Source organism: Candoia aspera, chromosome 5, assembly GCF_035149785.1.
Source record: "Candoia aspera isolate rCanAsp1 chromosome 5, rCanAsp1.hap2, whole genome shotgun sequence".
In the NCBI taxonomy this organism is placed as follows: Eukaryota; Metazoa; Chordata; class Lepidosauria; order Squamata; family Boidae; genus Candoia; species Candoia aspera.
In genome coordinates this window covers 73,978,588-73,993,660 of record NC_086157.1, presented here as the reverse complement: position 1 = coordinate 73,993,660, position 15,073 = coordinate 73,978,588, and the positions used below count along the sequence as shown (strand labels likewise).

Genomic DNA, 15,073 nt, shown 5'->3' with positions numbered 1-15,073 from the left:
TTGCAAGGTCCCCATACTATTGATCATTTTCCAGCACATTCTCACATTTATTTATTTATTTATTTATTTCTCATATTTCTGCACTGCCAATCTTGCCAACAACTCTGCTAAATATGTATTATACAATACTGAATAGTCATCAACCACTTGACTAATTTGGAAAACAAAATCTGGTACAACGAGAACTTTGCAAACAAAACAACAACAACAACAATTCTTTAAAAACTTGATGAACTGGCCAATGACAGGTTCTGCTTCAGTTTCTCTTACTTGGACATATTTCTTAATTTGACAAACAGTTTTCATCTAGTATTTAGGCATATTTAGACATATCTGCCCAAAATCCCTCCAGTGGGAGGATATGGGCGGTGACAAATTTGATAAATAAATAAATAAATACATATTTCTTATTTGAGGTTAGATTCCACATAAATGGAGATGGAGAGGAGGTTGTATTCTTACAGTTAATAAGTATATTACTTATTATCTTTTCTTTTTAATAACAGAAATGGATTCACAAATCTTTCACATAGAAAAAACAAATTCTGGATTACTTTTTTCATTTGAACAGGCTACGTTGGTAAGAATTAAATGATAAATAAATGAGAAGTAACTTGACTCAATTTGTTGTACTGCAGCCCTTAACAAGCATACTTAATATAAACCATACATTGTATGAAAAATTGATGAAAGAAAACGAAGTCAATCTAAGGAGATTTCATCTAGAAAACCAAGGTGAAAACCAAGAGTATTAAAGGAATACTTGAACAGAGTAATGGATATTACACAAATGGCTGATACAGCAAGTACCAGGTAGCTACTACATTAGACTCCATTAGTAATTAATAGTAGGAATATATGACAAAAAAGCAAAATAAAAAAGCAATATTACAGAAGAGTTATAGCACTGAAGGAAATAAAAGAATGAGGAATTCAAAAAGAAAACTTTTATATTTCAGCAGATCTCTCATTCTCTCTCTTTTTCACCAAACAGATAGATTTAACTATTTACAGCAAAAGGTTTAAGTATACAAGAGGTAAAATAAGATGAACTGAATATGGAATATAATAAAAGAAGTAACCATAAATCCAGAAGTATTGTGCATATAAATATATATACAGATCAAGTCAAAATAGGATTTCTTCAGAATCTGTATGCATGGAAAAGATGACTAATGATGCTGTCATCAGTACTGATATGAGTAAGATTGAAATAAAAGGGCAGAGAGATTGGGTTTGGATATTACAGATCAAGAAATGAGCATTAAATGAGAATTAGCAAAGCAACCAGCTTAGTCTGGGGATGGGGGTGGGGAACAGCCCAGAAATGATTATATAAAAATATCATAAAACCAAACAGACACAGAATCAAGGCAATATCTATAAACAGGTAAATGCATAATATTAATCACTGAAGACAAAACAAGGCAATCCATAAAATACCTAAACAGCATCTTGATTATTATTTTTTATCATAGTGGAGAATGAATTTAGCAATTCAGGAGCTGAAGGGGAAAGGCTACACTTCCTGTTCTGTTACCATTCAAAAGCATCCATCCTAGCAACCTTCTCACCCAAGAGCAAGTTTCAATATCCTCTTATAAGCAGAAAAGGAGCTTCTTGGAAGGAACAATCTGAAACAGGCCTATATGGGAGAATGGTTAAGCAGCCCTTTCCCCTGATTCCATTACCCACTCAAGCCAATAGTGTGTGTTTGTTAATAAAGTTTAATTCATACATTTCCTATGGATCATCTAGTTTAACCCCATGACTAGCTGGCCTAGAGGGGACTTTAAAAAACATTTCTGGTAAGTGAAATACATAAAAGTACTTCAAATCTTAAAAAAGAATACAATTAACCATCGAAATTTGGGCTCTGATCCAGAGACTTTGCTCCCACAGGGCCCTATTTCACATCCCTTGAAAATTTAATGAGACACAGAATAACTAGAGAAGGAATGGTAAATGCAAATGTTTGAAAATCCAAACGGGCACGGCAAGAAATAGGTCAGGTTGTGCTAGGTGGCAAATTAATTAGCATTTCAAAGACAGAGGACCAGAAAATATATTAGTTTGAGGCAAACTTTAGTTGGTAATATGTTTTGCTTCATAGATGTCATCTAGAAAGTAAAATCTTACTACATTTTATAACACTTTTACCTTTACCATATTATACACTCTTTTGGCAGAAAAAACATACATAAGCTCTACTCCTTTTTTCTTAGGGTTTTATTATTCCATGTCAAGAATTCAAATATGTCAAATATTCTTTGTATAGAATATTTGAAAAGTCTAAGATAAAATAATATTACCATTATTAGATATGAATTTTCATTAGATTTTAATTGGAATTAGAAAAAAATACTTTTTTATTGTTATTTTTTTTTCAAGAAAAATACTCAGGTTGTAGCAATTACACAGTTGTCATAGTAGGAGCTTTAATCTAGATAAAGGTAAAAGTTTCCCTTGTCATTAAGTCCAGCCGTGTCCGACTCTAGGGGGCGGTGCTCATCTCCATTTCAGCTTTAATCTAGAGTCATACAAATACAGTTTTTGAGCCAGTTCAAACTGCCAGCAGGGAAAAGAAATGGGCATTGAAAAGGAAGACTGTTTCAAGACCTGATGTTCTGTTTTTGTTTTGTTTTGTGCCCCCTCCACTGTTACTCCTTGAAAATGCTCAGACCTCTGTACTGAGCAACTGCAATAGCAAATCACAACTGCAAGATAGACAGCCTAGAAGCTTCTCAGCAAACTTTCAATAGCTGCCCAATTTATACAAGGAAATTCCCACAAAGTATTACATCAGCAGTAATAGCATGGATGTGTTGGTTCTAGATTTTCCCTTACCTCTGATCTGGAGAGCACAAAGAAACTGTCTTCTGTCAAGCAAGCCTGGTAGAGCAGATACTTCATAATGCCATATACTGTAGCACTATTTCAGAAACTCTGAGATTTTCTATTGGGGCCACTGGGAATTTTTTTCTTGCAAAATCTAGGATCCATACTGGGTGGATTATAAGTTAAAGCAGGTATGGCAAGTATTATATTTTCTCTGTATACACAGCAGAAGTGCCAATAAAAAGCCTGGTCTACAACTTTCAAAAAGAAAGTCATTGCTATTAGCTGGGCCATTAACATAATGGTATTCTGTCTGCGAGTTCATCTTTTTCAATCCTTTCCTCCAGTTTACTATTATTGTTACTGAGGATTTCTTTATCAAAAATGTGTTCTATCAGAAGGAATCCAGGAGCTATAAATAAACCCTACATCCAAAGCAGGCCTTCTATAATTTTACTATAGATGTTTGCAAGTTAATTCAATATCTTCACTTGTTCCATACTTTCAGGATTACTTATTGTTTATTCCTTTTATCTGTATGGTTTTTTCTTTTAAGTGTAACAGTTGGTTAAAACACCGTTTGGCTGCTAAGTTTTCATATGTTTTCCAGTTATTAAACACACAGCTCAGCTATTCTTAGCCACTTCTGTAATACATATTTTAACACTAATAGAAATTTTATAAGCTCTATTAAGAATCCACTAAGTAAATGGAAGATAACATGGTTATCAAAAACTAAAAACAAAACTGCTCCCCCCTCAAAAAAAATTATACAGAAGTTAAGTAAAACTATGCCTTATGTAATAAAACTTCCATATAATATAATGATGTCAATATCAGGGTTAATACATTGCTCTCTTTCTCTCCCCCGACTCCACTGGCTACTAAAAGCACCTTCTGATCTGGATTTTCTAAAACTGGGAAAGGCCCAATCCAGTTGATAAAGTTAGGTTTGATAAATTTATGCATCTATACAAGGTATGCTTTTTGCCCCTAAAATCTCCCTACCATCATAGTTCTATGGACAGAAATCTGACAATGCTACAAGAATCACTTACTAGAGAGAAGTATATTACAGAATCAACTAATTTGGGTAGCTCCTCCTACTGAATAACTGCATGGATGCATACATGTACATCTCCAGCAGAAGGCTCGCCTGGAAGATGAAGATGAAGGCATTTTATGACTATATGCACCTTAATAGCTAAAGCCACTATAATTTATAAGATCGAAAAAGTTTTCACAGTGTACAATAATGAAAATGAGTATGGTCTGTCTGTGTGTTTGAGTGTATGGAAGAGGGATGCTTTGATATCACTTAAATATTTTAAACAAATTAACAAGTTAATGATTAATTCCTATGGAATGGTCAATACTAAGGATGTCTCTTAGTATCCATAAGCTTCCATATAAAAATGGATGGTTTTAATTTTCCTGACTTTCAATTACGTCTCTGGGAATATTTGTTAAATCCTTTTTTCATATTTACTATTTTGGGTCATATTAGAGACCTTTATTTGGTACCTGGAAGTCCTGGAAAATATTGATTCTTCTGGTGTATTGATAAAGAAATGAATACTGGACCATAATTTTCATTAAAATTGATACTTAGAAATAATCATTATTTTAAAATGGTAGAAAAAATATTTATTTGGAAAAAAAATGGATAGAAAATGGGATAGTGATTGTTAATTAGTTAATTGTTGATAACTTTAAAATCTTTTAAAAAACATATAGTTTAATTAAAAAACTTAGCTGGGCCTGTGGCCCTGAATATATTATATGAGATTTTGTTGGAGGCTAAACCAACATTTTAATATTATCAGCAGTTTACAATATTGCAGAAAAAAAGTTTGGAAAATATAGAAGACATTTGGAATAGAGAACTACTGCTTCCCATGCTACAAAATGAATGGTTTCAGGTCTTACGGTACATTCAAAATATGCATTTTGGCTTTAAAATAAGATAAATCCAACTTGTTTGTTTATTTGTTGGACTCTGCAGTTGATGTTGAAAAAACAACAGCAACTCTAGTTGTCACTCTTATGTTGGACCTGCAATAAAATTAAGGGTACCCATGAATACATTCTTACTTGCCATATATTTTTGCTATAGTGAACAAGGTTCTTGGGAGGAAGCTAAACTTTAAACATGTTAACACCCTGTTTTCTATTCAGTTTCAACAATCCATGCATTCAGGCAAATACAAGGACAGAGTTATAAAACAGCTTGTTTTTGTTGTTTTTTAGGGAAAAAAATGTGTGGCTTTTTCACCACGACTTATATGGTCCAGTCCAACCCGCCTCACAGGATTGTTGCTGTGAGGAAAACAGGAGACAGGAATATTATGTACATTCCCTGGAATTCTACAAAAATAAAGGCAGGATATCAATCAATCAATCATTCATTCAATCAATCAATCAATCAATCAAATAAATAAGTTACAGCACTTCTTTCCAATTAAAGTGAAAACAGAGGGACTTCTGGAGAAAGAAACGGCAGACTGAAGATGGCTATGCGAAAAGCAGAGCCAATGGCTGCGACAAAGAATGAAGAGCCTGTGAATAGACAAGGAGAAGATGGGAGATCGCCCACATGATCTCTGAACAGCTGCTCCTTGCAAAGACAGCAGTCCGTGGTGGGTTTTGAGCACTGGCAAAAAACAACAGGAGTAGCCAACTTGCTTGCAACCACAGTGGGCAACCACAGTGGGTGCCTTTTAAAGGACACCAAGTTCACACATTTCCTTTTCTAATTACATTTGTAAATTGCCTGTTTATTTTATTTTATTTGTTTGTTTATTTAATTTATACACTGCCCATCTCACTATAAAAGTGATTCTGGGCAGCTTACAAATAAAAAGTCATACACAAACCATTATAAAAAATACAAAACAAAAAACAACTAAAATTAGAAGAAGATAAAAGTGGAAAACTAAAAGGCAGAGAGTGTCTTTAAGCCACCAACCACCCCCAGGCTGCCTATCACTCTTGTATCTCCAAGCTAGTTGGCAAAGCCAGGTCTTGACATTCTTCCTGAAGGCCAGGATAGTGGGGGCTGACCACACCTGAAGGGGAAAGATGTTCCACAGGGTGGGGGCAGCAGCAGAAAAGGATAGTTTTTTCTTGTTAACTACTTTTAAGCTATTAGAGACCTTTGGATAGACAAGTCTGAAATAAACAGCAAAAAGCTAAATAAGACCTTGATCCTAGAAAGTTATAAACAGATTAAGGGTCCAGATAAATTTGGAATAAGATTTGGGAATTAATTATAAAGAATCCTTCCCATGGAAATAGATTTATTTGGACTTTTTGCAAGACACAATAAAGATAAACAATTTTAAAAATTGGACACTAGAGAGAACTCAAGGTTTTAGTTAGAAGATAAAGAATCCACAAGCCTGACTGACAGCTAATTAACTGGGACTTATAAAATGACACAAAACATTACAACATTGGAAATATTGAAGGACACTTTTGAAAAAATGGAATCAGAAGTTAGTATCAACAACGTCAATAGTGATGTTTGCTTCTATGGATAGATTGTGTCCAAATGATGTTATGGAAGAAATGGCAGATGAGGAACAAGTTTTATTTGAAAAGACAGAAATGGCATCAAAAGTGGATCTACAAATAACAGGCTATGAAAATGACATGGAAAAGGATGTCTCACTAGATATACAAAAGAAACTGGCTGATGTTTCAAAAATCAAAAGGGAAATACAAATAATAAATGAAGAGAGTGATCTGGATATATATATGTATATTTATACTGGATTTACAAAATAGGCTTGTTACAACTTCGAAGAGTCTTGTGAGAAGGGACAAAGAAGAAATGAAATCAAATTCTATGATATTATTTGAATGGACTAAAGATTAAGGCTGTTAGAGGTAAAAGGAAGGATTATCAAGTTGTTTTGTTTGATCAAGAATAAAATAAGATATGTTATTATTTCTGGTAAACTTAACAGACTTTCTGCTTACACCAGGACTGAAAAGATGATGCTTGATACAGTAGATTTGTCTTTTATCTAGAGATGGGATATGGGATGAAGAGATCATTACTTGTAAACTAGGAGGGGTGAAGAGTTACTAAAACTGTTTATACTTGTGATGAAGGTTGGAAGTCACACACACACAGACACACACACACATATACATACATACATACATACATACATATATATATATATATATATATATATATATAATTTCTTTTCTATATTCTTTTTTTTTCTTTCTATTTTTACATTTTTCCCTTTTCCTTTGCACCTTTCACTCTCTCTATTTTTCTTTCTTTTACTTTGTATTAGATTTTACTACTGTAATTAAAATCATATATATTTATATAGTTAAAACAGTACTAAAAATAATAGGGAGTATACAGGTGACAATGAAAATATTTACTGTATGGAGTTGGCCATCTCAGATTTAGAAATGAACAAGGACACCACTTAACAAATATATTGAAATATAAGTGGATCATGCAAATGGGTTTGAATACATATTACAAAATAATAACATAAAGAAAAGGGGTGTTGCAAGGGTGTGGTATAGGAGCATAACAGATAATTTCTTTTTTGTTGGATCAGAGTAATCATAATACAGTATAATGTATTTGTTGAAATATTAGAGGTGAGGTAATATTAGAAACTGTAAGAAACTTTAATAAAATAATACATTGCCCAGTGAGTTTCTTTGGCAACCTTTCTCAGAGGCACACAAATCCAGTTTGTTGAGTTACTATAATATGGCAAGCAGTACAGTTGTTATTCTATAATAAATGTATTGATTGAATTCTAGTTTTCCTTACAAAGGTTTCTGCCAAAATATGTTGAGCAAATGACTTCTTTTTGGTTGAATACTGTTTCCTGTACTATTTAATGACTATCTTATACACAATTGTCTGTAGTTTTATTGCTTTTTTTTTTCTTCTTTTTAAATGTGTGTGATCAAGAATGAAGTGGATGACCTGTGAACTAGAACTGACTAGTTCTACATGAGAAAGTTTGATGAACCGATTAAGGACAATTGGTGGAATGGTCAAAGGGAAATTGCAGTCAAGTTTCACATGAACACGTGAGTCACATTTTTGATGTTTTTCAATATCAGAAGGTTTGTGCATGGTGGGTTAGCATGCTGATGGCAAATATGGCAAAGGTTTGTGCATGATGGCAAAGGCTTTTGCATGATGGTTTTGCATGCTGATGGCAAACAAGAAAGCTTCAAGAGTTGAAATTTTCCAGCAGTTGTTGTCTTGCTACAAGAACAAAGGTGAGGAATTTCTTCTCAGCATCATAATAGCTAGTGAAAAACATGGGTTTATCATTATGAACCAGAAACTAAGTGTCTGTGAGTTATCATCATAAAATGTCACCTGCAAAAACAAAAATCAAAACCCAGGCTTCAGCAGAAAACCTCATAGTCACAGTTTTTTCAGCTGCAGATATTGTTAGTCCCATAGATTTCCTTGAACCTAGTAGCACTATCAACCCACAGTGCTACATTGCAACACTCAAAACTTTGAAATAACAATAGAGTTTGGAGGCACAGGAAGGGAAATTTTGCCGCAACAATACAAAGTTAAATCTCATACTTCATGAGCAACCCAAGAGGTATTTGAGATCTCACTGTTTTATCCCATCTGCTGTGCGGTCCAGACTTGGTGTCATATAACTTCTGCCATTTCTCCACATCACAAGAATACATTTGTGGATATTTATTTGACTCAAATGAAGAGGTAGAAAGGATTGTCAGGATCTGGATTTTATTTTTATTTTTACTCTTATTTTTATACTACTTTAAGGCTATTGTATATTTATATATTGTATTTATATTGTGTGTTTGTTGATTTAATTGATGATTTTATTGTTAATCACCCCAAGTTCCCCGATGGAAGGAGATGGGTGAGGATAAATAACATTACAATAAATAAATGAATCAATGAATCAATGAATGAATCTGGTTGCCAAAGTGCATAGTTCCTATCTGATGGTGTCAAGAAGCTTGTCCATCACTGGGAAACATGTATAGCAAATGGTGGTTATTATGAGGAGAACTAAATACAGGTAACAAAATAGATAAAGGATAATTTACTTCAGATTGTGAATAAGGCAGCATTGAATGGCTACTGCTACAATGGATATTTCAGGCAATGTAAGTTGCAAGTAACTCATGAAAACACCATCATTATAAGGATGTTCTTTCAGCAGGTAAGTGTCCTATCTTGTAGTTTAAAGGAGGAGAGACCAGAATGTTTGAAATTATGGAATAAGAGTTCCACAAGACAGGCAGACTCTGAACTGCAAGTAAATAAATGCAGAAGAAAACTGACCTGCACAGTCCTCAAAATATGTTATGCCTGTCATTAGTAATAGATAATGGTTAGAATACAAATTCATGATTATATTTTTAATCTAAGGCTAAATAAGTTTTAAATAACTATTATTAGCAAATCATGATTTTATATTGGAATAATGAAGTAACTATGAATACATATAAAATTAAGACAGCTAATCAAACCAAATAACTATTGGCAAAACCATATATGCATTCATATTATTATTAACTGCATCCATTAGACATGAAGGTGAAGATATAAATATAATGATGCATATTAAATTGGCTAAGGCAAAGTTGTGATATGTGCTAATAGGCTAAGCAAGGGATGCATTCACTGGAAAACAGAGAAGCATTTCAATGTATATTTTCAGGATATAAACATATTATAAAATGATATTGGAGATTGTTCAAATGTTTCTCATTATTCTGTTTGTTTCATTATTTACAGGAATAAAACAAAATCCCTAAGATTAAAAATTAATACATGAAATAGAAATTATATTTACGGGATATTGGGAAAGAGAGTTAGTCTATTCAATATTTGCTATACTTAGATGACTCTGTGAAGTCTGATGAATGAAGCATACTTAGGAAGCACTCATTCAAACCTTTTGACTGTGTTAGCTATGACCTGTATAAAATAAAATTAATAATCACTGAGAGGATCATGATTCTTCTAATATGCCTTTTAAAGTCAATAATACATTAAAGTAATGATGTGAAATGGGTTGGGAAAGCATCATATGACTAATAAGGTAGAAGTAAAATTACTAAATCAATAAAGAATAATATCTACAATGTCTAAATAGATAAATCGCAATGCATTCAATTTGTGTTCTAGTGTTGTGTCAGTCTCTATCTTTAGAGCAGATACAATTCCTGTGAAATATTAATGATGCTGAAGATATTCCTCCTAGGAAATAATTAAATGTACTATAATTAGTACATTTTTCAAAATGGATGCATTTTATATCCCAAATTCTTTTTTTCACCCCAGTTAAAACATCAGTTTCAATCTGATTTGCTTACTCTTTTGCTAAGGGGAGAAACTTTTTTTTTTGTTGTTCTCCACAAAGTTCATGTCCTAGGGGATTGAGATTTATTGCTTCACATGATACACACTGACAAAAAGATTTACAGTTTTTGATCAGAGCACTGGTAGAGGCATAGACATCCTGTGGAATTACTTCAAAGCCGGTGCACATTTTAAGATGAATTGGTCCTGAAGAGGACCTCTGGTGAGCTACCAAGATCAAACTGTACAGTCACAATTTGTTCTGACATTTTATTTCATTGCCTCAGCCTGCCTTTCCATTTTATATATTTAATAGCACACCAATAGTTGTGGGTTTGGGGTTTTTTTTTTTGCATTAGGCAAGTCAGTATTTTATTGTGAAAGAAATATTCCGCTGTAGCCCATAAATATAAAACACATTTAATAAAACCATATACAATATGCAGTATAAATTTAATGCATACATATATGAATAAACTGTAAAATAAAATATATACCAAATAATTGCAATTACTTTCTTAGATTTTCACAGGAGTCTCAGAGCCTTATTTATATGAGAGAAAAATGTAACAGAAGTGAGTTTCATAAAATGAGATATTCATGAAAGCATTCAAAGTTTTTAGGAATAAAAATTCTCAAAATAATTTGAGAAAACCATGTTTTCTTCGTAAGACATAAGTGTACTGTTTGTTTAGCAGCTCAGAGCATCTGTTCTTATCTAAGCTAGTTTTACAACAGATCCATCCCATTAAAAATTAATCACAACAGTTTTCTCTATTTGTTTCTGTGGAGGGCAAACTGCAGGCTAGACCAGGGCATCATTTTTTTCCCCATTCTTCCAAAAGTTAACAGTGCTGAACATCTCTTTTGTAATCTATGTGAATCACAGAGCTGTAATCTTATTTCTAGATTATTACCATTACTTGTCTGTCATTCACATCACTGAAGCTGTACTGTTTTTGTAACAAGATTAAACAGAAATTTCTTTTCTAAAACCAAATAAAAATCTCTAATAATTAAGGATTATATAAAACTAATTTTATTAAAATGATTTATTATATACATTTAATTATGATAATAATGTACATCCAAGAAATCTTGCATTATATCTGTAAAAGGTAAAGGATTCTTTGTGTCAAGATTGATTCCTGATGATTACATAGACACATCTATGCCATTCTCTGGACAAGTATCTAATTAGCATTTTACTAATAAGGCTAAATCGGATTAAAGAAATGGCTGCTTTAATGGATTCATTGACCAAGCATGAAGGACATGATCCAGCAAAATATTAGACATGCCTAAATCCCACTGGATACATTTTGGATTACTATTTAGCTGCACTTTGGTTTCATTGGTCTTGATAAATCAATTCAATTAGGTATCTTAAAGAGAGTCACAGTGTCTTAACTACCCTTTGAATTAAGGTTGAATAATGATTTTCTTAATGTAATAAACTGTAGTTATTTCAGTTACGTTGTGAAATCACTCAAAACAGAATTTGCCATACTCCGTTATTTATAGCATATTTTATAAATTATCCACTCTCTGCTTTTGCTAAAATGATATTTATGCTAATATCCAGATCAGGCCTACTAAACTGAAAGCAAACTGACCTAGGAGAGAACCAGATTCACAGAGGGGAAGGTTCTTCTAGTACCAGATGAAATTCTGCAGTCGTTCAACAGGTTAGAGCTTGTGCTTGTATAATATGCTATCAGACTTGCAAGACTGATATTAGCCATTCGAGGTAGTCCAGACAAGAAGCATGCTTATGATTACTAGCAAGACTGATGTTAGCCATTCGAGGTAGTCCAGACAAGAAGTATGCTTATGATTGCTAGCTCTATCTTTATTGTAAGGTTGCATTAACAGAATCTTGCAAGTCTGAAAATACCCCTGTTGTCCTTTGCTTTTACTTTCCTGAAAACTAGGTATGGTTCACTCTAAGATGCTTTTCCAGTCCTCCTACTTTGGGTTCAGATTCTGTTTACCAGACCATTGTCTAGGCTGCAGCTCTTCTCCTGTCTCCCAAGGTCATTTTCATATACCATTACAATACTTAACTTCAGATGAAAATTTCAATAATGTCAGCTTATTACTGACATCCAAAATGGCAATTAATAATGATAGAATTTTTACTTTTCCCTTTTTTCTTTCAATAGAATATTAATAATTTTAAACATATTATATAAACATTACTGCATTGAAATCTACATTGAAATAATACAATGTATCATGAACTACATTACAATAAAAGGAAAAAAAAAAGGTATCATTGGAAGGGAAAGGAAGAAAGACACCAAAAGAACTATAGCAGAAAGCGGGTTGAAAAACAAGATATACAGAAATTAACATACAATACAAATACATTAATTCATACAATGACTAGAAATCTACACTTTTTCGAGGGGCAGGATCTTACAGATACATAATCTCCTTTTGGCTGGTCTCATGTTTGCTTAAACAATAAAAGTATTAACAACTTGTACCAAAACAAAAATCCAAAAACAAAACAAAAAGTCACTGCAGTCTACTACTGCATATACTATATATTTATTAGTTAGTTTTATATCCCACCTTTCCTCCAAGAAGTCAAAGTGGGGATTGCTATTCATTTTATATCCAGAACAGCAACTCTCGACAGAAAATAATTGTCCCAATGTTACCCAGTGAGTTTCCATTCCTAAGGGTAGCCTTGAATCTGGGTCTTCTCATTCCTAGTCCAAAACTTTAGCCATTGCACCACATTGCAAGCATTTAGCCATTGCACCAGAACTACTGTAGTTCTATTAATCTAGCAGTAGACTGTAGCTATGAAGAAGAAAATAAAAATAAAAATAGCATACCAACAAATGTTGCTTTCAATGTTCATCTGAATTCAAGTTTATTACAATTATTGACCAATGTTTTATATTAATCTAAAATTATAACATATGAATGAAATTAGGAACCAAAGAAGATAAAATAGATATGTGAAGTGCTTAAAAAGAGTTTAAATGCAGTACTTAAGATACTAAGAAGAGAATAAAATAGAATGGAAAAAAATAAGATATTAGAAATAGAGTATTAATATAATTATTTAAATATTAAGAGATAAATTAAGAAACCCCTCCAAATATTACTATATTAATAAAAAGTCTATAAACTACAAAGGGGGTGGGGTGGGGAAAGGGACTTAAAATTTAGCAATAATTGGTCTCTCTGTGAGTGCAGGTTATCAGAATTTGCGGTAGTTATTTTAAAAAATAAAATTGAGAAAAAAAACAATTAAATGAAAAATTAAAAAAAGGGATTCTCAGTATATTTGCCCAAGCCCAATACCCTTAATTGTCTGTTTATACAAAATCTAGCAACATTTTGTATAATAAAAAATTCCCTATCTGAGAGGAGAAAATCAAGAAGAATACTTTTGTTATAACCTATAAAATGTGTCAAAAAATCTCTCAACTACACTGGTAATAGGGGCGGTGTAAATTGCATGTGTGATAGTCTCAATAGTCTTTACCCTGCATGGGCAGATTCTCAAACACAGGAGGAAATCACCTGTTAAGAACCGGGGAGGGTAAAACATCTAGCCTGGCTTTGAAAACAAAGCACCTGCCCAACTGCAATCTAGAATAAATTCTGCAAGCTCCAATGCTGGATGGAATATGCTGACCTCTTTCTGTAATCTTATGTCTAGGACTCTTTTTGTGATTATTATTTTAGCTGATCCAAGTTTAAAAACAGTAGTTGCTAAAGTGGTAAGCCATTAAGGATCAATCTTCCCAGGATTGCTTGTTACCATGAAGATTAAAATTGTTCTGAGGAAAAAAAAAAAGATAATTATTATAAAAGTATCCAAAATTGAAAGATGTATTTAGGGCTTGTCTATTTTGCCAATTAAGTTTCTTCTACTTATTCCAAGACTCCATGCAATATTTGTAACAGTAACATGAACACTTCAGAAGATTATGTAAAATAAATCCTATGATTACTGTGTTAATAAACAAGTATTTCTAATAAGTATTTCTATATTGTATTATTTATAGTTTGTATTGAATTTTAAACTTTATTTCTATTGTAAACTGCCCAGAGTCCTTCCTTAGGGGAAAGATGGGTGGTGATAAAATTTGACAAATAAATAAATAAACAAATTTCTAACCCTCAACATTTCCAAGGAACTTTCAAAAGTACTGGAGCATCTATGAAACTTAACAGACAAAAAGTGCACAAAACCTCAAGGAAGCCAATAAGAGGTTCATCAGTTATTGCTCACACTTACAGTTAAACAGGACACCCATATTTTTACTATGGATATCATTTATTGCTATTCAGTATCTAGAGCCTTTAGTAGCAGACAATCTATCTAGTCCAGTTTTATTTTCATCCATATATAAAAATGGTACTTGTGGTCTCAGCTGCAGCTGATGGTGTAATTATAATTCTTTATGCTTAATTGTATGCATGAATTCCAATAGTAGAAGGCATTATGTATACAATTTTAGTGTGTAATACAAAATCATGCAAAATATATGTATATTCAGAATTTGCCGATAAAAATAAATAGCCCTGACATGTTTTCCATATCACAATAATAGTTTAATTAATTTCATTAGATTAGTATATTTGTGTGCTAGTGTATATATGTAACAAATATAAAAAATTACAACAGAATATTAAAAATCACAAAGCTCATCCATTTTTGTTGGCAAAGTAAAAGATAAAAAATATATAAATATCCTCTTTTAGTCTCTGTCTTTGATGATAAATGGCATTAACTCTTTGGCAGGCATTAACACTGCTATCTAGGGAACACAGGCATCACCAGGAGAACTTTACAGCTACACTAATCATATCCTTGTTTGTCAGAGAATATCAAACAAAATCTCAACA

General features: G+C 32.6%; 1 protein-coding gene across 3 annotated transcripts in view; it reads right to left on the bottom strand.

The window, feature by feature from the left end:
* CADM2 (cell adhesion molecule 2) overlaps window positions 1-15,073 on the bottom strand; it is a 465,617-nt gene that overhangs the window by 366,989 nt on the left and 83,555 nt on the right. The gene's annotated exons all lie outside the window — the stretch shown is intronic.